This window comes from Vicugna pacos, chromosome 3, assembly GCF_048564905.1.
Source record: "Vicugna pacos chromosome 3, VicPac4, whole genome shotgun sequence".
NCBI classification, from domain to species: domain Eukaryota; kingdom Metazoa; phylum Chordata; class Mammalia; order Artiodactyla; family Camelidae; genus Vicugna; species Vicugna pacos.
This window is the reverse complement of record NC_132989.1, coordinates 111546717-111571097: the sequence shown is the minus strand read 5'-3', so window position 1 is coordinate 111571097 and position 24381 is coordinate 111546717. Positions and strand designations below refer to the sequence as shown.

Sequence of the window (24381 nt, the reverse complement as noted above, 5' to 3'; positions counted from 1 at the left end):
ACTCATTTAGTAGTCAGATCTTTCCTCACTTAAATATTGCAACACTTACCAAAAATCAATTGACCATACATTAAGGGTTTATTTCTGGACCCCCTCCCCTCCAGTTCTAAGCCATTCATCTCTGCATCTATTCTTATCACAATGTATTCATTCCTGTGGTTTTAGGTGAATTTTGATATTGGAAAATGTGAGTACACCAATTTTTTCCTCTTTACTTTTATTTTTTTATACTTATTCATCAATATTGTTTTGCCTTCTGATCCATTTAAATTTATATGAATTTTAGAATCAGTTTGTCAATTTATCCAAAAAGGGCAGCTGGCATTTTCATGGGGATCTTGTTGAATCTGTAAATCACTTTGAGTGGTCTTGTCATCAGATGCATAACTCCTTTTACATGTAACTGCATAGGGGTTGCTAGAATTTTGTTGAGGACTTTGATGAGGTCTTAGTTTTCTTTCCTTGTGACGTGTTCGTCTGGTTTTTGTAAATCCAGGTGATACTGGCCTCATTGAATTAGTTTAAAAATATTGTATACACTTTGATTTTTCAGGAGAGTTTTTAAAACACTGACGTTAAGTCCTCTTTAAACACTTGGCATAATTCACAAGTGAAGTTACCTGACTGGGAATTTCCTTGTGGGATTTAAAAAATTTTTCCCTTTATCCGTCATATATTATGTTCTAGTTTTTCTTTAGTAACTTTCACAGAGGTCAATTACAGCAGTCAAACAAATGTCTTAAGTTTTCAGGACAACCCTGCAGAAATATATAGTACATCAATTTCAATGTCCCTCTTCCCCAGAGCTCTTAAAGCTTTATTAAAGTCACACCAGCTCCTCAGATAGACTAGTTGCAAAATAGCAAAACCCAATGTTTTTCACATTGAAGGACTGTCCTTGTTTTCACAGAGCTAAAGCTCTATCTCCCTTTATCTCGAAGTCTGAGTATTTGCTCCCAATTTTCTACATGACATTTGCATCTTTATAGATTCCATTCTTGGCTTATATCACTGAATACCATGCATTGCATTTCAGCTTCTGAGAGAACTAAAAGAGCCATTGTTTGAGAAATTCAAATGTTTAGAAAATGTGTTTTCTTATTTTAGTAATGCAACTCTAGGGGGCACAGCCAGATATTCAAGTCTTCAGAAGAATGCAAGACAGGCCAGTCTCACCGAGGGATTTCTGTGGAGGAGTGTTGCTTGGTAACTATACTTTATGACTACAAAGATGAATGAATCTGTTCTTATTCCATGCATATAAATTTTAATGTTATCTCTGGTCATGGAACAATGAATATGCCAGCAGCTGAGGATTCTCACCACTGACCCATTAGTGCCCTCAACTCTGATTACAAAATATAAAACTTTCCAAAGTATGTTATAGCTGTGACTTTCTATTAGCTGACACTGGTGCTCAGACAGACTTGCTAAATTACTTGTAGATATTAATGTAAATTATTGCTGATTTTAAGTGTGGTGGCCATCCAATGATTTCATGTTCTCACTCCTTGGACTTCAAGGCAACTCAATTTAATGACTTCCTTATGGGAAAATCAAATTCTGTTAAAAATGTCATATTCCCCTTTTCTTATTAGACATTGCGATCAATAATTGTGGAGAGCTATGTTTATCTCAACTACTTTACATATGCAGACCAAATGAGTATTCTGAATGCAAAATTAATTTTCACAGCAACTAGCTGTGTTTGTTCTGGGCCAGCTTAGTTCTTCCAGTCAAACTCAGATTTATTTACTTGTTAAAAGGACAAAAAAGAAACTTTAAAATTTCTTGAATGTGTTTATACATGGCCCTCCATAAGTCTCAATGATTTCTCGATTGCCTTGAGAAAATGGATGTTTGCACTGAGAAAATGGATGTTTGCATGTCCCCATTATTTTGATTGCCAATGGCAAAATGATCAACAATCTACCATTTAGATAATTGATGTGTGTGCATTTTAACTCTAAGAATACCAATTTTGTAAAGAATAGCACATATTAATTGAAAGTTAGTGTCTTAGCCAATACCTTTCCTCTTCCAGGTACAGCTCCCTAGCTGTCTGTGGTCTAGCAGTGATCAGCATTGTGATGTCAAGAAAGTTAACTCACTAGTTTGATGAAGTAATGACAAACAATTTGATGTTCACTGGCCCCAGTGACTCCATTTATTTTTATTGTTGTGTTTGTTTGCTTATGTGTTTATTTGGAGTTAGTTTCCCAGGTTGCACAGGAGGGGAGGGACAGCCCTCAAAAATCCCGCTCTGTCAGTCAGGCTTTGGTCAGCACAGACATTTCATCCACTGAGTATTCCAGACTTGACTACACGGAGTGTCTGTGATGGGCTTATGGCATCCTCCTTTAGCTGACATCACAAACAAGCATGGGGACTAGTGAATTGAGATTCTTGAGAGCACTGGGGTGGACCATAATTTAGTGGTTCTTCATAAACTGTAACACTGAAGTTCAAAGCCTCAAATGTCTTCCTTCCACATGGACGCTGACCTTGGTCTCGTGACTGGCCTTGGGCAATGGAAACTAAGCAAACACGACAGAAATGGAAGGTCGGTAAGCATTTCGGCATGTGTACTTGGAGCTTGCTTTTCTTTGGAATGTTCTTGGGATCTAATTAATTTAAAAAGAAGCCAACTGTACCACAGGAAGGAACCAAGAGAGACAGTCACCCCAGACTTGCAGCTGTCCCCACTAAGGTACAGAGAGGCTGTTTCATGTTCCCGCATGAGCCGTTACTTAATTGCAGCTGCACAAAAGGCACCAAATGAGTCCAGCAGAAGAATCAACTTAAAAAATAATATAAGAAATAATTAATTTATCTTAGGTTAAGCCATTCAACATTATGTTTCATTGAGAACCATATAGACTGTCTCATTCATAGCAAACAAAGTACACTAATTAAATACAACCTTACATACAAATATATGACCTTTAAAACCATTTCTGCATCCTTTTTTCTTGCCTTTGCCTGCTTGCAGTTGTATACTTAAGATCCTGATTGGTCAGAATTCACATAGGTATAATACATAAAGCAAATGATCCAGTTCTTCCATTTCAAAATAAAACTTTAAACTAATCACAAGGCTTGCAAAGTTTATTATCCCTACAGGAGCAACTCTTTTAGAGAAATGCAGCTAAATTTTATATAACAATATTTATCAAGAATGGATTCAATGATCCGATTTATTATGATTCAATCAAATTCACTTCTGTATTTAAATCCAAAGGAGTCTATTATCTGAGGGGCTATATTTGGTTGTAGTCTTTTACTTGATTAGATTTTTTGTTGAGAAAAACATACATTAAATGTGTACTAACAGATCTATAAGATAATAAAATGAAATAATTTTACTGTCTTGTTCAACCAATGTAAATCAGTTTTAAAAAGTTTGAGCTTGAAATAGAAAACAGTGACAAATTAGAAATGCATTTCAGTGACTTTTTCTAAAATAAGTCTTAATCAAACATAGCATTCATGCTGGAAAATACAGAAATCATAGGTAAGCAACTTGATACATTTTCTCAAAATAAACTCATCTTTTAACAGATCAAAAGATAGACATCTTCAGTACCTGAAGACATTGTAGTAAATAACCTCAAACTTCCCCAAAGATGACAACAGTCCTGCTTTCTCATGGCCTAATTAGTTTTATTTAATTTTTATTTTATAATACACTTTTGTCTAGCTTTTATTTTTCACTCTCAGTATATGTTTGAGTCTTACACTTAAACTTACAGCCATTTTGTGCAGCAATAATTGCTCATTTTAATTTTGTGTATTACTCCATAGTAATAATTTACCTTAAATTATTTACCAATTTTAATGATTGTTTTAGTCAGTGATTTTAATTTATGAGGATACCATAAAAATTGTCTTTTGTACAAATGTGTACTCATTTCTTTTCTATATATGCCAAGGATTAGAATTTCTACATCTTAGAGTGTGAATATACGTAACTTCAGTGCATATGCCAAAACATTCTCCAGAATGTCTGTACCAACGTTTGCTCCAAACAGCAGTGTATGAGATGTCCAGTTGCTTCACATCCTCACCAATGCTTGAATCTGTCAGTGTTTCTCCAAATCAACTAATTAAAGTATAATTTATCTAAAATAAAATGTTCACATTTTAAGTGTACAATTCAGATTTTTGACAAACATACACACCTATGTAATCACCATCTCAATCAGTATGGAGAACGTTTCTGTTGCCCAACAAGTTTCTTCATGGGCTTTCCCACCGCCAACCCCAAGTAACCAGTGTTTGATTTTTATGATAATTTATTACTTTTGCCTGTTATCAAACTTCATAGGAATGGAATTATACTGTATATGCTCTTTTGTGACTGCCTTACTTTCCTCAGCAAAGTGTTTTTAAGATTAATATGTGCTGTTATGTTTATGCAATTCATTCATTTCTACTTGTGAGTAAGATCTCATTGTATGGATATACCATAATTTAGTTTATCTATTTATCTGCAAATAGAAATTTGAGCTGTTTCCAGTTCAAAGTTATTATGAAAAAAAGAAACTTCTATAAACAGTTGTGTATGTGCTTTGTGCAGATATGGTTTAGGTTTTCTTGAATAAAGGTAGGAGTAGAATTAATCTGAGTCTCTTGGTAAGTGTATGCTTATGTATGTGTCTAAGAAACTGATGAACTCTTTTATGAAATGGTTGTAATGTGCACTTTCACCAGGAATGTGTGAATTTTAGTTGCAAGAATTCCTCATCAACATGGCTAGACTATAATTTTAACTACCTAGTGGATGTGAAATGGTATGTCTGCATGATTTTAATTTGAACTTGACTAAAAATATTGAGCATATTAAGCATATTGCATGCCCATATTGGTCATTCATATTTTCTTTTATAAAATATGTTTCAATATTTTGCCCATTATATATTTGTGTATATATGTATATGCGTGTGTGTGTGTGTGTGTAGTGTATGAACATTTCTTTACACTAACAATGAAACATCAGAAAAGGAAAGTAAAGTGTGGAGGGTATAGCTCGAGTGGTAGAGAGCATGCTTAGCGTACACTAGCTCGTGGGTTCAATCCCCAGTACTTCCATCAAATAAATAAATAAATAAACCTAGTTACCTACCCCCCAAAACAAATAAATAAAATTAAAAAAAAAAAGGAAAGGAAAGAAACAATTCTTTTTAAAATTGCATCCAAAAAATAAAATACTCAGGAATAACTCTGACCAAGGAAGTGAAAGACTTAAATATGGAAAACTACAAAACATTCATTAAGGAAATTAAAGATGACTTAAAGAAATGGAAAGATATCCCATGTTCTTGGATTGGAAGAATAAATATTGTTAAGAAGGACATACTACCCAAAGCAGTCTACAGATTTAATGCGATCCCTATCAAATTACCAAGAGCTAAGTTTTGAAATTATAGGAATGTGTATCCTGGGTAGAACTGTCCAATTTATAAAGAAGTTGGTAATTGCACTAGTAAATAGAAGATTTTTAATGTACTCCGACTCTGTGGCCCTACCACATCTCACTCTGGCACGTGCAGAGGCATATAGTTTGATATACCTTCGGATAGGATATTAGAACAGTGAAAAATTTAAGGAATTACATGTTACTTGGAAATGTGTGGCACACTTCATAAAAGCAAGTGGAAGATACGTCACTCAATCAACTTGCACTCAATTTAGCTCTGAAAAGACAAGCTCAGATATCAAGCTACTAATGGAAATTGGGATATTTAATCAGATATTCACTGAAGGGAAACAAAAAGACTTAAGCAAGGCCCGGATGCTGCACACTTATCACTCACCTAAGTCATTCGAGCACAGGCATGTCTTCAATACCCCTGGAAAGAGAGATACTCATGCAGTGGGAGACTCTTCCCAGCTTCATTTACATTTCAGGTATCTGGATTTTTGACTTGCATACTACTGAAGTGGAAATCAAGCAGGGTTTTTTTCTTTTCCCCTGTTTTTCTTCTGGTTGCCCACCTTCCTCTAAATATAAATAAGTTGTTCTAATGCACTTGACAATTTCCAGAAATAGATATTTGGACTGAACTCTGTCCTGGTTCTAGAAACATAATTTTGATTCAAAATACTTCAGAGATCGATGATTTGTTGGGTTTTTAAAAAAAAAAAAAAACTGTTGATTTGGGTCTGATCTTCCAGTAGTCATTCTAACGAACACTGTGTTTCTTAAAAAGAGGACACACGGCACTTAGCTTTGCAAATGCTAAAAGGAATATACAGTTGCCAACCAGAGAATTTCAAGGCTTAGCTGGTAAAAAATTTATGACTCCATCTAAATTATATGAATAAAAATTTGTGGTTGATATTGAAAACATTGGAAGACAAAAGTTAGAAGGGTGGAATATCAGAATGGAACTATTTTGGTAATTATTATTAACTACACTTTTTCCTAGAAATTTGCTGTAGAAAGAAGTTGATTTGATGGTTTAATTTGCATATTTAATGTTGTTATTTGGATGTATTGCCTAACAACTAATTAAAAAATTAAATTATATGGCTAAAGTTTTAACTAAGAAACAGGGTAGGAAATGAATTGTTGGCCTATTTTAAAATGTGTCTTCAATATTTATTTAATTAATGTCCTATTTTGATTCATTTCTTTGTTTTTGAAAAGGAAAGGTTTTACAGTCCCAAGAGGAGGTAGTGGTTGCTAGTGGATCAGTCACCTCAAAAGGCAGACACAGTTTGCTCCCCTCAAATTTTGGTCTTTCTCTCACGAGGCTGCCACACATGTAATTGACAATAGGTTTAGGTTTTAATCACAATGGACTTAAAGTAAAAATGTACAGAGAGATACTGTCTTACTGTTGCTAATATTTCAAAGTGGGGAGGATGTAATAATAAAATAAGTCATTAAGGAAACTCGTTTCACCATAGAGATCCATTATATTTTTTCCATGAGAAAGACTTGATTAATTTTATTAATAAAACTGTAAGGAGTGTGAAATCCATTTGGCCACATTGTGCAGGGAGAGAGATTTTGAATTTGGATTGTTTGTGCTGCAGATCCATGTGTCTCTTGGCTTCTTAAATCATCTAAGATTGCCCTAATTTAACACTCCTCTATTGCATTGCAAACATTTGTTTACCTGGCTGTCCCCATCAGCTTGGAGGGATTATTTATGATTATTCACATATAGATACATATACATGACAGTTATAGTGATGTAATGCTTAATGAAAGAGTGAAAGATGATGAGAAGGAAGGATGTATGAATATTATATGATTCTTATAAGCATATTTGGAAATAAGCAATAATACTTCCCCCTTTTCCTACAGAAACACAATAAGATTCTATAATGTGTCTATAATTAAACACATAGTAGTGGTGACACTGATGCAGGTAGTTTGGTGGCTAATATGGCATCAATTCATTTGAACAATGTCGCTTTACTATCTCTACTTCCTTGTCATGGTTTCATTAATTATGCTTTTGTAAATCGTGATACAGAAAGTCTGATATTTCCTTAGTGATTGGGAACCCTCTTAATATGCTTTTGACATGTTGAAAAATATCCAGTCTTAATCATGTCTTGCCTTCCTAGCCTTTTCTTTCCCTGCAACAATGCTAATACAAGCTTAAATGACAATTAATAGGAAGGTAATGTAATTTGAAATATGATTCAAATCACTCAGTCTCTCAGTCATCTCTACAGATTTCAACATAAACAAATTTAGCATAGTGTATTATTTTTAATTTCTTTTTTACTTTTTCTACTAAATGATGATGTTTGACAATACAGAAAGCAGTTTTAACTAGATTTGCACATTTCAAATTGGACTGGTCTCAGTTTGGGGTCTAAGAAGGGTACAAAACTGCCATCATTTACAATAATTACTGGATTAATACTCTCCTAGAGACTCAATAGTAATGAATTATTACCTAGGTATATTTATCATTGTGAAGATTTATCATAATGTAAAAAAGCTGAATTAATTTTTTTCATTTTGTAAAAGACTCAATATTCTGGTTATAAGCAGAGACTTCATTTTTCATTAATTTGTCACTACTTTTGAAGAATTCCCTTCCTTGTGTGTTTGGACCAGAAGGGCAGCAGCTGCTGTGACCTTTTCTGAGGGCTGACGTTGGTGCTGTACCAGGGGCTGTGTCCAGGGTCCAAGTCTGCCCGCTGTGTGATGCCGGCTGGATGACCCACTCTCTGGATGCTTCCTGTGGAGTGATTAGGTCTGTGGACCTGGCTTACCAGCTTCCTGAAACACGCTTGTTTTCCAAAAGGGTTCTCCAGCCATCCTCGTTATTCTGTGAGCTGTCCTGTGTCTTTCTCATTCTACCTTTCCGTGTTTAATCCAGGCGGAGTTGGTTTTGAAAAGTGTGTTTTTTTCCTCTGGCCACCACAACAAATCGTTACATGCTCAGTAGCATTAACTACAGAAATTTACTCTCTCACAGTTCTAGAGGCCAGAAATCCAAACTCAAGGTGTCATCAGGGCCATACTTCTGCTGAAGATTCTGGGGAGGACCCTTCCCTTCCAACTCTTGGTGGCTCCACACTTTCCTTGGCTTTTCTGCGCCCATGACCCTAAACTCCACCTCTGTGTTCACGTTGCTTCCTCCTAATCATAAATCTGTGTCTTTCCTCTTCTTTCTCTCTCTCTCTCTTTTTTCTTTTTTTGCAAAGTTTTTAATTATGATTAAAAAAAAGATAACATAAAATTTACCGTCTTAACCATTTTTATGTTTCCATTAGTGTCAGGTATAGTCATGTTTGTGTAATCAATTTTATTTGCTTTGTTTTAACATAATCCCAAATTGGTCTTCTCAAATGTCTTTTATTCAGTACATATTATTCTAACAATGTCACTTAAGAAATAATCCAAGTGGTGCCGTATACTTACAGAGCACTTAATATCCAATCAAAAATGAATTATATTTTCAAAATTTTATTTTTGAAGATTTGCAAACTTCACAGTCTTATTGGTGGATCATGTTTATTATTGGAGTGGATTTGACCTATGAAAGGAGGCTTATTTTATATACAAATTAAATCTGGACACTGTTCTTCATTTATATCACCTTATCTGAGATTTTGCAATGTTTGAAAATGCACAAGTATAATATGCATAATGTGCATTGTAGTCTTTATATCTGAGATGTTCAATTACAAATAATTGACTATAACCTTAATATTCCCTCTTTATATGTATATGTGTGTGTGTGTGTGTATATGTGTGTGCGTGTATATATATATATATGTGTGTGTATATATATATATATATATATATATATATATGAAACACCTGACTTCAGAAGCGCTGCTTTCCTCTGCCTGTCATCTACAGACTACTTTAGTACTAACTGGTATATGTGAATGGGCTTGTGTCACGCTGTGGTCTTACAAAGATAGTAACCACCTTGCAGTAGAAGCAGGCTCATCAGCTGTCAGCTGCTGCCAAGTCAGACAGATGCAAGTATTTTCTCTGCATTAACATCTTGCAAAAATGAGCCTTGATAATTAAAAGGTTGGCCACTGTGACATGCAATTCTGGAAGACTGTTGAACATTTTTTGAGACAGTGTAATTTATAAATAAGAGGCATTTATTACTGCAGACATCCTTGCGATACACATTCATTTCCCCCTGACAAGTAGTATACGGATGCAAAGGCTTCATTCATTAGCATTGTTCACAAAATGTTACTTTATGCTTAAAAGTAAGATAAATGTAAACAAGTCATGAAGATAGAATGACTTAATCAATAACCTCCTAATGTAGAAAGTGATTTTAGATAGAAAAAGTCTGCCAAAATGTGTAATTTGCTTTCTATATCCAAAGATTTTAAATGTTTAGATGACTTCAAAAGGAAGATATGTTGATCAGTACTGAACTGGATTAAAGTGTATGTTTATATAGTTTAATAAATAGATGTTCAAACTTTGCAGAAATGAATTACTACTCGAACATGAGAAAGAATCTAAATATTGTAGTAAGTCCAAATTTCACTAGAGAGTTAAAATGTCGCTTTCCTCCAGCTCATTCAGCATCACTTTATTTGAAAAAATTCTTCAACAACTTGTGTGTTTTAAGACCCATTGGCAACTTTACTTTTCAAATCAGTTTCCATACATTCATTACTTATTTTAATCATTTAAAATTTAAATTAGAATAAAATTTTAAATTTAAATTTTAAAGTAAAATTTGAGAATAGTCATTCATAAATATAGAAATATACTATATTGTTATAATCATAGTTTTCCATATATGTTTATTTGATCAATAAGTCAAGTTTTTTTAATGAGTAAACTAAGAAAGGTTATTTTTCGAAGTACTGTAGCAATTGCGTTGAATTAAACAAAATAACATCTCCAGCCCTCTTGTGACTTACATTCTAGAGTGAAAGACAGGGGACAAACTCAAAATTATGAAATATATGCTATGCAGATGACAGTAAGTGCTATGGTCAAATAGAAAAGGACAATAAAAAGGACTCTAGGTGGGCAGTGTGACTTCAAATTCAAATATGCTGGGCTGCATTGGTTGAATTAGGGAGATATATTTGAGCAAAGATTTGAAAAAAAAATTAAGATATTTATGAGATATGGACATCTGGAGAAGAGTGCTCCAAGGAAAAGGACCTGCAGTTGCAAATGACCTGAAGACACGGCATTGCTTAGCATGTCGAGAAAAGACATAAAAAGGCTACAGTCGTTAGAACTGAATGAAAGGGGAGGGGTGGGCGGAGAGAGAGTAGAACGAGGAAGGACGGGGACTATTGCAAAAATAGAGATTTTACTTGGTAAAATCAGCTGGAAAACTGACTTTGAGCTGACAGACCTTACGTCTCTTCTCTTTGGATTATGCTGGCTGCCCTTGATGCAGTGGACTGGGTGTGGGGGTGGGACAGTTGAAACAGAAAGACAAAGTGACTTCAACCTGCCCAGTGAGGGATGAAGGCTATATTGACTCGGGTAGTAATGATTGGGTGGTTAGAAGGGGCTAAATTCTGAATAAAGTTTGAAAGTATCTTATTGCTAGGAAGTTTTGCTGACTATGAGGTGGAAGGGGAAAAAATTAGTCAAAAATGACTCTATCATTCCATTTACAAATAATGAAAAGCCAAACAGGATTGAGGAGTAAATTCATGAATGCAATCTAGAAATAAAATACACAAGTGTGCAAATATAGATAGATACATACCCTGTCTTTACATCTATCTGTACCTTGAATTCTCTACCTACTGCTCCTCTAATCCTCTCTCTCTCTGTTTGCTTCTATACGTACAGATCTTAGCACAATGTCTGGGCCTGGAAGACAACCTGTAATTGTTGAATAAATGCTGAATGCCTACATATCACGTGCAATTAGGTTAGTACTGCAATGAAAGTGTAGGAACATACAACCTAATTTTTGAAGTATACATAGAATTTTCCTATAGTCTTTTAGAAACAAAATTTTAACAGTCACTAAATACATTCATGGAAAATTTCCATGTCTTTATCGAGGGAATTATTGAGTACATTATTGCTCTGTATTGAAGAGGGATGTCTGAGTCCCAGGTTATGTTTCTTACTAATTGTGTGACCACATCAAATTACTTAATCTTTCTGAGATACAATTTCCTCATTTTGAAAATAAGAGTAGCAATATCGCTAAGTTTTTTCTAAGATTAGAGTGATTATATGATATGCATCTGACACACAGCAGGCAACCAATAGATTATAGATGTTACTAAAATGTATATCATTTTAAGTAGGATAGAATTGCATTTCTTCAAAAGTCATGGAATCTTTAGTCAGTAATACATGTGTTTATCTGGGAAAAACAATGAAAACCTGGTAAGCAAATACATACTGGATTAGTAAAAAGCTCGTTCTAAAGTAATTAAAAAGATTCCTAAAAACAATACAAAATGGTGTAAACAGATTATAGCTCATGTCTCGAACTCTTTTTATAAGACACTGAAACCTACTTCCAAATTTTTCCCATTTGTAAGTACTATGAATTATCAATTAACCAAAATTATATTAAAACAGATGCCAGCTACTCAGCAACTGAATAGAACAAAATATGTCTAGTTTATCTGGAAATTTTAAGATGAAAATACTTTATGTTTAAACTATTCTGTGTATCAGATCATTAAATCATTCTAATAGCTCTTATTTGCTCTCATTGGTCAGAAGTTGTTCAATTATTTATGGCAGCAAATGTTGCAGAATGAAATTTAAATCCTGGCTCTGAAGCAATTTTGGGATGTAGATTTTAACATTATTTATTAAGAGTATAACAATATACTCTTATCCTGTACTATACTCTTATAATATAATATAACAATATTTAATATGTAGTGTTTCATATGATTATGTATAATACTAACATTATTATTTTAAAATTATTCCCTGTAATAATGTTAACAAATTTTTAATTTGTTTAAGATTCATGGTGACTTATTTAGGCAGCCATCTGATGTAAGGACAGCAACATTAAAAGGTCAATGTGTTTAGTGCACTAAATTATAAAGTCAACACAAAAATATCATCATATATATCACTATGTGTTTTCTGGATACTTAATGTACTTGACCATGATGAATGATGTACCTTTATTGAATTCAGATACTTTAACCTATTTAAATAATAGTTAAAACCTCTATTTTGGGGACAGATGGTTATTAGACTTACCATGGTAATCATTTCATAATGTATGCAAATGTCAGATCATTATGTAGTATACCTGAAACTGACATAATGTTGTAAGTCAACTGCATTTCAAGTTAAAATAAAACACTGTCACTAAAATAAAAGAAAGTCATGAAAATCAGCTTTTGTTCCAATTAAGTATTTTGACACTCTTGGAACACTGCTACTTACAAAAGTTTGGTTTAAGTTTTAGACTGTAGGTCAAAGGAAAAATCCCATCTCAATCCGAGAATCAAGAACTTTGCCAGCCGTGATCGATACCCCAAGTTCAAATTTGGGTCTTTGCTCTACTGCACTTTGTTGACTTTAGTTTGATTTAAAAGCCTTTAAATCACAACTTTTTCACTTTAGAATGTAAAATGAACCGCCCGTGGAGCTGACCAGCCCGTTAGTGGGTGCTCTTTCCAATCTATTGTTGGTACCTTCAAAAGACCATCGCCTCTCATCCTCTCATGTAGATCATAACCGTAATCATCAAGGGATTTAACCTTGCAAGGTGCTTGCGGTAGACAGCATTCTAAGATGAACTAAGTCTCTGTCCCTTTTTATACACCTCCTATATAGAATCCCCGCCCTTTGAGTGTGAGCATGATACATAAATATGATGGACTATGACTTCTGTGATTAAATTGCTAAATAGTTGACTTGAATTGTATCTAAAGAGACATTATTTGGGGTGGGCCTTGTGTAATCAGGAGAGGTCTTTAAAAGAGAGTGAGGAGTAAGAAACTGACCTGCTGTCCTATAAGGAAGAAGAAACAAACAGCCATGCTTTGGACTGCCTAGGAAAAGGGCATCTTCTAAGAGGTAAAAGTCTCAGTCCTGATACCGTAGAACTGAATTCTGCCAAAACTGAATGTGCTTGGAAGAGGACTCTAAGCTCCAGATGGGAATCCCAGCCCAGCTGCCTTCTTGACTAAAACCTTGTGTGATCTCGAGGAGAACACACAACTGGGCCCAGCCAAACCTGAAAGATAATGAAGGACAGCTGTTTTAAGCTCTCAAGTTTGTGGTAATTTGTTACATAGCAATTGAACATGAATACAGTGTTTGGATAGACTTTAAAGAAGTATAAGATTAAAGTCATATCACTTTAAAAGGAAAGAAAACTTAACCTGTGATTAATTCCTTTCTGAGAAACTCAGCATGATCTCTATAACCTTGCTGGTTTTCAGGGAGTAATTATATTCAATAGTCTAAGAGACATTCTATAAATATTAGTGAGCAAGGTCACTGCTAGCCCAGGTGGCATCTTTGGTCCAATTGGGAAAAGGTGCTGTTGCCTCAAGTTATTCTACTGCAGTCTTTGGGGAAAATGTTAAAACAAATAACCAATTTTCAATGTTTGGGATCTGAATAACTTCCTCTATGGTTATGAACTCTCCAAACTGCACAACTTTATGCAAGTTTAGTGAATGTTGGCATAAATAACCACATAGACCACTTCTGCCTCCTACAACAATCGGTTATAAATAGTATTTCAGTAATTATCATTATGACATCCTTGAAAGAGTTCACTTAGAACTGAAGCCTACTTTGAACTATTTTTAAAATATATCTGCTGCCTGTAGTGGGTGCTGTTTGCGCCCCATCAGACTCAACTCCCAGCTGCCAGGAGTGCTGGCTGAAAAGAGCTCACAGTTGCCTCTTCTCTGGGGAATTGCCTACGAGATGAGACGGGAGGCTTCAGGGAGGAGATCTGCATCTTCCCTCCAGCATCCCATAGCCGGGACTGACTGATGTGGGGAGCAAATTTCCTTTCGCTGGCCTTCGCAGTTCTATATGAGCAAGATGCTCCAGCACTCCGTCCAGGGTCAGGGTGGAGTTGGTCTCTAGCCAAGACCATATTCTGGCTTATTGGTTCCCTGATCTATCCTGTGTCTTACTTCCTTCTTTCCTCAATAAACCACTTGCACAAGGACCCCCATCTCATGTATTAATATATATTATGTTTTTTACTACACAAGCCCCATTAAGTATATAAAAATCTGATGTGGACTCAGTATGAAGCTAATAAATCCTAAAGACCAGGTCCTTTCTCACACTACTCATTTCAAAGCCCTGCAAGTGTCTTAGAAATGTTCACACACCACACAATTTGTACAGTTTGCAAAGAAAAACTATTTGGTATTCTTTTCTTAAAAGAGGATTCCCAAAACTAGATTCAGGCGACCAAAACCTGCTTTCCCTTTGGAAGAAATTCATGTTTTATTCTTCTAATTGTGAATATTATTCCAGACTATCTTTTAGAATTACATTAATACAAGCCATAATGTCACAGATTTAAAAAAAAAAAACAAGAAAAATCACAAGCTAAGGAGAAAGATAACTCTTACAGTCACTTTTTCTAGGATGACTGAAACCTGAATCACATATTTTCAATTCATAAACATTTAAATAGCTTTTGCAGCAAGGGGAGAAGTATGAATTGTCTCACTGTGGTGTTTCTATAATGCTTCAGCATAGAGGAGGGTATGTTGCCAACAAAAGTCCACGTGGTCAGGGATCACGAAGGTGCCTGGCTGTCGGCAAGCCATTTTTAAGGCCATCGTGAAATTCCCATTGCCAGTATTTAATGACTATCTCAACAGGAGAGGTTAGAATCCAACGTTAAATAAAGAACCGTGTGTTCTGCACTCACTTGAAACAAAACTAGCTGCCTTAGATGTTAATTTCAGAAATGAATGGCTTGCAAATGTGCCAAATACTAAACCTCCTACGTGGTTTTGTACAGTTTGTTTGTTAAAAAATGGACATTCTTTAAGTCACGTGGAAAATTTTGAAAATAAGAAAGATGAATAAGGAAATATATGTCAATGTACTCAGATTTTCTTTGTGAAAAACAGAAAAGTATATCACCAAAATACTGTAATGTGCACACATGCACACACACACAAATCCTTCAACCAGCTTATTATTTTAGGTATTATTCAGACTTAGTGGAGAAATCTTATGTTTCCCTAATAACTGTGATGCATTTTATCTATTCTATTTCCTTGATTCCATTTTTGATCAGGTGTTAAATAACAGGAGAAATTGTTCTCCTAATATTTATCATAAGAAATAATGCAGTACTAATTTATTTTAAAATGAACTAGCTTTAGAGGTAATAGATATAAAGGAAATTTGTTTTACCATGCTCTAGCATTTTAAATAATAGTGTCTCCCATGTTAATAGATTTTATAAAGGAAAAAACAAGCTTTCATCTAATGGGTTTTAGAACTGCTGGGATGTAAAGGTTAACATATTTATGACATGATATTGTAATGACTCAATCTTGATCATATTACAGAAAAATGTACAGTATGTCAAGTTACCTCATCTTGGGACCATCTGTTAAGCCTAGTCCTGTGCAATATTTTTCTACTTTCATATGTTATTCACATGGAGTTATAGCAAGTCTTGGATTACGATGTCAGGGTGTTGAAAATGCTGACTTTCTGGGTATCATGTTATAAATACGATGTTTCTATAGCACGTCTCCCTTTTATCTCTAGTTTTTATCCTAAAAACCTACCCTAAACTTTCAGAAATAACTGCTCATATCCTCACTACTTGCTTCTTTTTTTGCCAGGCACAATCCTCATTACTGGGTTAATTACAGACTTTGTGCAGCATTAGCAGTCACAGTTAACATCTTTGCCTTTGTTTTCATTCTTTGCTGTTGAATTCTCTTTATTCATATTGTTACTGAATTGCCCCTGTTAATTTTGAAAGAATGCCATGAAATGATTGGCAGGAGGCCTTAGTCTATCAAGGTAGAAATGAACATACATGAAGCATCACATTACTCAGTATACCATGAGCAAAGGCATACCAGGCACTGGATAGTAGGGAACATGGAGGGAAAAATAGAATTCTGCACATATAGTAGAACAACACCAGGTTATAAACTTGTAGAAGTACCAAATCATTTTCTAGATAAAAAAGGAAGGACATTCAATGACATGTTCAACAAATTAAAACCAATATTATGGAATATCAGGTTTTAAGACCTAAAGTAATTCTGCTGTTTCAGGTTGCATTTATTCAATATATTGTCATTCCTGCTAATTTATAAGAAGTGAATTGAATTATAGTTAGTACTTGTATAAAATGATCATTTCAACATGGACACCATTAACAGCAAATGTGTTTGGGCCATGTACAGCGGATAGAGAGTTTTTACAGTACTAAGTGTGAGTGTCCATGCACATGTGATTCCATCATTGAGTATATCCTTGTCAGGACCTTCAAATGTGCATTAAACATAAATAACCACACAATCGTACAATATGATACTGCTCCTCGGCCATCGTGCAAATCAGTATCTTCTTAGTACCATGTCGTTAGCATTTAATTATTCATCAAAGAAAATAATATCTTGATGTTATAGTAGTAAAAGCCGTGAGCTCATTATTTCAAAGGTAGAAAAGATATAAATATTAATCTTCTCTTTTCCGTATCATTATATGCCTAACTGCATCATAATAGATACCATACTGGGTTTACCTGGACTTGGTGAACAAAAGACAAACCAGAATTATTGCAAGAAGTATGTAAATCAGGACTTCTGTGAGAGAAGGGGAATGACAATCAGGAAGGCTAGAGCCAGAGGACTGGAGAATGCTTGATTATTATTTCTGATCTGTCCCATCTAACAAATCCTTTATTACTGCTAGCACTTCTTTTCATTTTTTCAAAGGTCTTTAGAAGCCTGACTCATTTTGTACCCTGGAATGTTGCCATAGCACTGTTTTAATTTTTTGGAATAGCTTCATCTCTACAATGCCAATAGGGATTTTAAATCCAATAACGCCAGCCCCTTCCAGATTGCATCTCTTTAGGAGATACGAAGGAAAGTTGATGTTAGGGAAGAACTGAGCTTGGATGTCATTGCTGTTGTGAGTGTGTGTGGCTTATTCTACAAAGAAAAGTGCTAAATCATATTCTCCAAAAAAAGTTTACAAGTATCAAATTGAAATATGTTTTTAAAACATGCACTTGTCAAATTTCTGTGTGTATTTTTCACTTGACTCTATACTTTGGACAAAGAATAGAGTATCATTTATTGTTTACAATTTTACTGACGATACAAATAAAGGTCAAAAGAAAGTTAAGGGCTTCTGGTTTCAACTGTGGCTTTAGGTAAAGAGTGTAGACATCATCATCCCTGTTCTTATAACAAGAGAGGCTGGACCAGTTAAAAACCAAAGACTTTTCCGGGACCCACCAAAGACCCGAGGCAAATGACCCACAGAAATCTGGAGAGAAGAGCACTGAGAGAATCACAGCAGAGAACAGCTAGTTTGAAACAGAAACAGGTGGAACCGTAAACTGGCAGGAACAATTAAAGCACAATCTAGATGAATTTCTGGAGGCAGAGTGTGGAATAGAAGGAGACTGACAAATGCCTGGGGGCTTCCATCTTTAAAATTCTCAACACTTTCATCAATTTTCCCTCTAGGAACCTTGGCTCTTCTTGGGCCTGGAGCCTGATAGCTTTTGGACTGGAGCTGCTGCATCCAAACTTCTGATTCTCTGGTCTTCAGACACCCCGTGGAACTACACCACGGACCCCGCTGGGTCTCCAGCCAGCTGAGTGCAAGCCTTAGTGCTATTCATTCTCCATAATAGTGTGAGCCAATTTCTCATAATAGAATTCTTTCTATTGTAAGTGATATTTGTTCTGTTTCACTACTGTTCTATCTTATATTAATAGTTCAAGGTATATTTTTAATTTCAATTCATAATCTCTCAAGCCAGTATATCATCTGTGGATTTTAAAATCCATTTAATAGTATCTGTGGTGTTCCTCATACATTTATTTTTAATGCACCATCAAAGAATTATTCTAAGAAGTATTCATACATTTCAAAGCTGATAATTTATCTGAAGGCTCCACTCCATAGTAATGAGTTACTTATTGATCATTTGTATTGAACACTCATTATATTTAATTAATCATAGCCATCTATTAACAAACTGTATTTTTCTCTTTTGATGGTTATAGTATGGATTATAGACAAAGAAGCTTTTAATGATCTTTAGACATTCTATCATTAAATAATTCTATTATTCCCTAGTTTGGAAATATATTTGAAAACTTTAACTTTATTATTCAGAAGTAACCAATGTCAAGTTTATGGTATTTTATTAATATTCTTTTATAGAATAAATATTACCTGCTATTTGTCATCATCTTTTTCTGATTCTAAATAATTCCTCAATAACAGCAAAACCACCATCATGACCCACTGATGATGATATTTCAGCTCAGCATACACATATAAATGCTTTTATTTATATATTTATGCACAGTATGTCTATATATTAACATTCGCATATATGTGTGTAAGAATTGTGTACATATGTACATGTATGCATGTGTGCATACATATCGTTTTCTGAGATATGTAAACATATGAATACATTAGAGGTTTTTTATATTTATAAATATATCATATTTTTATACTGGATCACCTGGTCTACCCTCTAAGAGGCAGCTGACAATAACTGGAGATATTTTTTATTGTCAAGACTGAGAGGATACATCTAGCATCTGGTGGGGAGAGACCAGGAATGTTGCTGAATATCCAGTAAGGCACAGAAAGTCCTCCCACCACAGAGAATCATGAAAACTCAAGTGTCAGTGATGGCCAGGTGGAGGAACCCTGCTCCAGGATGCCTGCGTGCATCCCCCGAATCCTGGTGAAGCCATGTTGTGAATAGAGTCCCTTATACATGAAAAGACAATGAAAGGCAGAGAATAGTCAAAAAATGCTGTTCACATTTTTATTGGAAATCACTGGTTTCCTCAAAGTAAGCCCCGCTTCTTGAATCTACTTTCTTTTCTACATGTATATATATTTTATGAGACTGTCATCCTTTGTTTTTCTTATGATTCTTTTTAGGAGTGAAATCCAATTTCTTACATGCCCTCAGGCATGCACATATCACTCTGTGTTGCACTAACCCAGTTCTTCTGTAAAAATTCTAGAATTTCAAATTACTGCCCGGAATTATGGTGGCATATTGAATTGCCTGTTGTCTTTCCCTATGCCCTCTCTGCATTGGAATTAAATATGCACTGTTTTTCCATGTGGCTTTACAGTTCTTCCCACTTAGAGCTGGATTGTGTAGTTCTGTTCCATTGATAAGGGCATTGTCAATGTGGCCTATTTGGTCAACAGACTGTGGGAAGCAGTGACACTGTGACCATACCCAGACAAGCCCTCAAGAGAGATTGCTGTGCTCGCGTCATTCTCTGCTAGAACACAATGCTATAATTAATTGGTGGCCCAAGGAGTTGAGACTATGTGGAGCAGACCTGAACTTAGGGCTCAGAATCAGGAGCTCAGAGCCTGAATTCGGGCTTAGCCAAGCCAAGGAATCCACAGCCCACGACAATAAATGCATATTGTTTTTACAGCATTGAAATGGTTTGTTCTACATTAGGCATGGTTGAATAATAGAAAACTATTAGAAGTAAAGTGTTTGTCTCTTATGAAAACAAAATATGCAGTATTAGCTTTGGAAACATGTGGTATGTTTTTAAGAAAACTCATATAGGAGAGTGTAAAATATTAGCTTGTGTTAATCAGCAGCAAACCAGTTAGAAACATGTCACTTCGGGAAACTTCAAAGACAAAAATACAGTACTTAATAATTATTCCAACAAGCAAACCACATCTTCCTGTTGGAACCCGGGACATCTTATCTTCTTGTTACTACAAAGCCTGCTTCCCACAACCCTCCTGTTTACTGTAAACTTGATTGAAACACCATGTGGACCTGCGTGGTGAGCAGTGTCCAGCCACCCTGGGCTGTGCGTATATGTGATAATTATCTGCTGCCGCTCTCATCTGCCCGGTGTTGAGTGGCAAGTGTCAGGGCATCTCGTACTACTTAGGATGAAGGATCCCTCCCTCATCAATGGGATGAACAGGAGGCAATCAGAGCAATGACCTGACACATATGGCAGAAGCTGGGAAAGATGATTTGTTGGATACTTGCGCCAACAACTGGCAGCTCCCTTCTGCTCCTGGAATCATGCTTTCTGAGTTATAGCTGAAGATTTCCTTTCTCACACACTTTTTTTTTCTCCCCTTAAGTCCTACAGCTCTTACTCTTGCTGAGTTAACTACTATACCTTTTCTCTCACTGTCAAGGCGAAAAGCATGCTGAGTGTTATCTGCTAAAATTCAGGATGCATTGTTGTCTTTCTGGTCTTACTCCCATTCTCCCCAAATTCTTGGCCAAATCCTGCAGAATGATAATTTAATCCCAGTATTACAGGTTTCCTCCTAACAAATCTCCTAAGCTACCCTTAGAGACATTTATTTCCATGTTTCCTTAAGGCCCAGATATCAAAACTCAATTCCTAAAGTTGTCCTATAACAAATCAAGTATATACTGACCTATTAGAAAGTCTAGCTAGGACCAATCATGTCACGTTCTGACGGAATCTTTCCTGTGTGCTATTCCTGACCTACTTTCTCCCTAATTGAACATGTGTGTTGAACCTTGTCTCTATGTAATCTGCAGAAACCCAGCTCAGAGTGCATTTAATGTAATACAAGAGGTAATTTCCCTTCTCAGTGGGTCTCGATTTCCAGGTCATGGCAAGGACATTGAGCATCAGCCAAACCACAATCCAACCCTACATTGCTAAATTCTATGGAAATTTCAAACAAGACATAAGGATTACTGCCAGCGCCTTGTCCCAGCACATGCATCCCCTGTGTAGCAACACTGACGAATTGGTCAGATATGTAAGTACAAGTAAGTACCTGTTTTATGAGCTACATCGACCTAATTCAGCTAGTAGAACAAGTTTCAAATACCCAAGAAGTTCTCAAACTTGCATGACTTGGATGAACATGTTTACACAAATTCAAGAATTACTCCTTTCTTATTGGCATACTTAACTGCATTCAGTTGGAATTCATCTGCCCTTCTTGCATGGTTCTTCAGCTTTGCTTATGTACGTATTTGTCAATATTTAGCTTCTACATTCACCATTTCTGTGTTATAGGCAGCTAGTTGTGCACTAATGTCCAGTCTCTCCTTATAACATTGTAAAAGAATTCTTAATTTTTAAGTAGGTACGTGGTCAGCTGAAATACCGCAACCCTCACATACTCTCTTCCATGAAAAAGCAATTTGAGTGCCTTGGTGGTTGGCTACGTACTGCAGCAAAACAACAGCAAAAAAGTGTGATGTGGCTGTTCCCCAATCAGCAAGGTCATGAGGACAGATAGACATGTGGCCATTGGGTTAATCTCATTATGGCTTAGTCTATTGAACTAGAAAGTGGTACCAGAACAGTTCTCATTCACAAATTTGTAGTAACTGTTAAATAGCAAATCCTGAGTACTAATCCTGGTACATAGTGTACACTTAGTAACAGCTGACTTGCTTTCCATTTTCATCAAAAAATTGCACATTTTGTATGTAGGATTATACTACTGGTAAGACTTTGGAACTATAAGATACACAGCTGTGTCACCTTGAGTTATGGGTATGAATGGTATATAGAAGGGTTCAGAGTTCAGACAAATTTGTCATAGAAGAGTTGAAATAGTAAAATATTTGACCTAAATCCAAAGATTAAACAAGTATTGTAAATTAAATTTTGGTTATAGACATGACATCATATTAGCATTCAGGGTTGAATGGCTATTTGAGAAATTCTACATGCAAGGCATATGATTACAGGTAAAAAATAAAAAATGAAGGAAGGAAAACCCTGAAGCCAACCCTGATACGTTGAAACATATCACACATACAGACAAACCGAACACACACATATGTGTGCACACGATTTGAAAGCTTGTTTTTAGGTTCCAGCTTGAGACAGAGGAACTTGGACTTCCCTGACTGAAAATATCCCCATCTACTCTAAAGATGTGTCATCCACTTTGACAGATGCTAAATGCTGGAGGGCTATTCATGGAGCAGAAGAAAAGAAAGGGACGTGTGGACTGCTGAGCAGATGAACTAAATTAACTGTGATGAACCTTGTTGTAAGAGAGTCTGCCAAAATAAATCATGTGAAAATCATGGAAATGAGGTCTGAATTGTCTACATGCAAAGTCTCTAGTTAATTACTGTTGAAAAAACAGATACTAGGGAAAACTGACTTATTTTGCTACAATAGTCAAGTCAGAAAAGTTTTAAGGAAGATGTAAAGTGGTGGTTCAAAATGGCCACGGACTCTTGCTGTGAATGATCTTCACTGAGAAATTGGTTTGCTTCTTCTGTCTTTGAGCCTATGGCAGCTTTGGCAAATAAAAGAAATAAAATCAGCATCTCTGCTCTTGCACCTGAGCCCTCATTTATGAAACACAACTGCACTGCTGCTGGGATTATGTAAAGAAAACTAAGACTACATGGACAGAAAGAGTGTTCTAGAGGACCCAAGTTTCCAGCTATCCCTGCCAGGATGCCAAGCATGTGAGTATAGCTGCTGGTGACTTTCCAGCACAGTTCAGCTGTCAGCTAAATACTGTTGGACCACTCCGTCAAAACCATACAGAGCTGAAGAATCATCCAGCCAAGCCCTCACAAAACCATGAGATATAATAAAATGGTCATATGTTGAGCTAGTAACTTATAAGACAGTTTCATTCAAAGCTACATATGATGAAAAGACAAAGCAAAGCATGAAGAAGTCAGGATTCAATACAATTTGGGAGTCAAAATGCCACAGCAACTGATAGGCACATATACTTTTGAGAATAAAAGTTTACTTATGGAATAAAAAAGGCAGATTCATAATTTAACTCCCACTTACAACCCCAAATTAGCCTTAGTATAATAGAATACAACATCTGATATTCCAAGCTAAAGAATTATGTTTTATAGTGAATTAATCATCATGTAGTAGAAATAAATTCAACAGTTAATCACGCCTCTGCTCATATCTGGAATGAGATGAGAGAGAGGAAGAAGATGTAGACCCTATAAAGGGGCTCATAATCCTATTCTTCTGTTGTAATGTTTTGCTATTTTTGTTTACGTGGGTGGAATATGTGACATGAGTTAGGTGACTGTCCTCAGATCACACAGTAAAGGACGGTGCTAAATTTACCTCTCAGCTCCTGACTCAGAGGCCACCGCTGTGATCATCTCACTGCCTTGGTAAGGATTGTTTTGGGAACTGGTGCCTCCCTGAGTGCAATATGGGTGGTATAAGTGGCCGAGGCCTTTGTAAGGTGAGATGAGAGGGACTGGAAAGTTGAAGGAAGGAGAATTCCAATACATATGAGAATGAAACAGCTTGCCAACTCCCAGAATTGCTAATGACAGTGAACACGCTTTATCATTCAGATTAAGAGTCTGAATGAAACTATCAAATCAGGGGAAAAGGGCTTGATATGATGGCTGGTAGTCAAAACAAGGCAGATGTTTGTTCCCGTGATCTCTTCTGGTGACAATGAAAAATTTCTGCCTTGAGGTATGCTCATATTACCCAGGATAGCCAACTTCTCAGAAATTGTGTGCTTGCCTAATATCTCTTATAGTTAAAAGAAGCTATTGTGAGGCTCTTCAGTGATCGCTATAATCACACCACAGAATCTAAGATGACCACACAGCATGAACAACACGTTGCCAGCATCACCTGAAAATTCAGATTATTCTAAAAGCATTCATTATTTTGGAGATTCCCACATTCATTGTACCATCTCGTTGGTTTATTTTC

At 35.7% G+C, this 24381-nt stretch overlaps 1 long non-coding RNA gene across 1 annotated transcript; it reads left to right on the top strand.

Moving 5' to 3' along the window:
* The first annotated feature begins 2233 nt into the window (after positions 1-2233).
* On the top strand, positions 2234-21438 carry LOC140689998 (uncharacterized). Its single transcript, XR_012065158.1, has 3 exons — positions 2234-2563; positions 18142-18312; positions 21293-21438. It is a non-coding gene; the product is annotated as an uncharacterized lncRNA (long non-coding RNA).
* The last annotated feature ends 2943 nt before the right edge of the window (positions 21439-24381 follow it).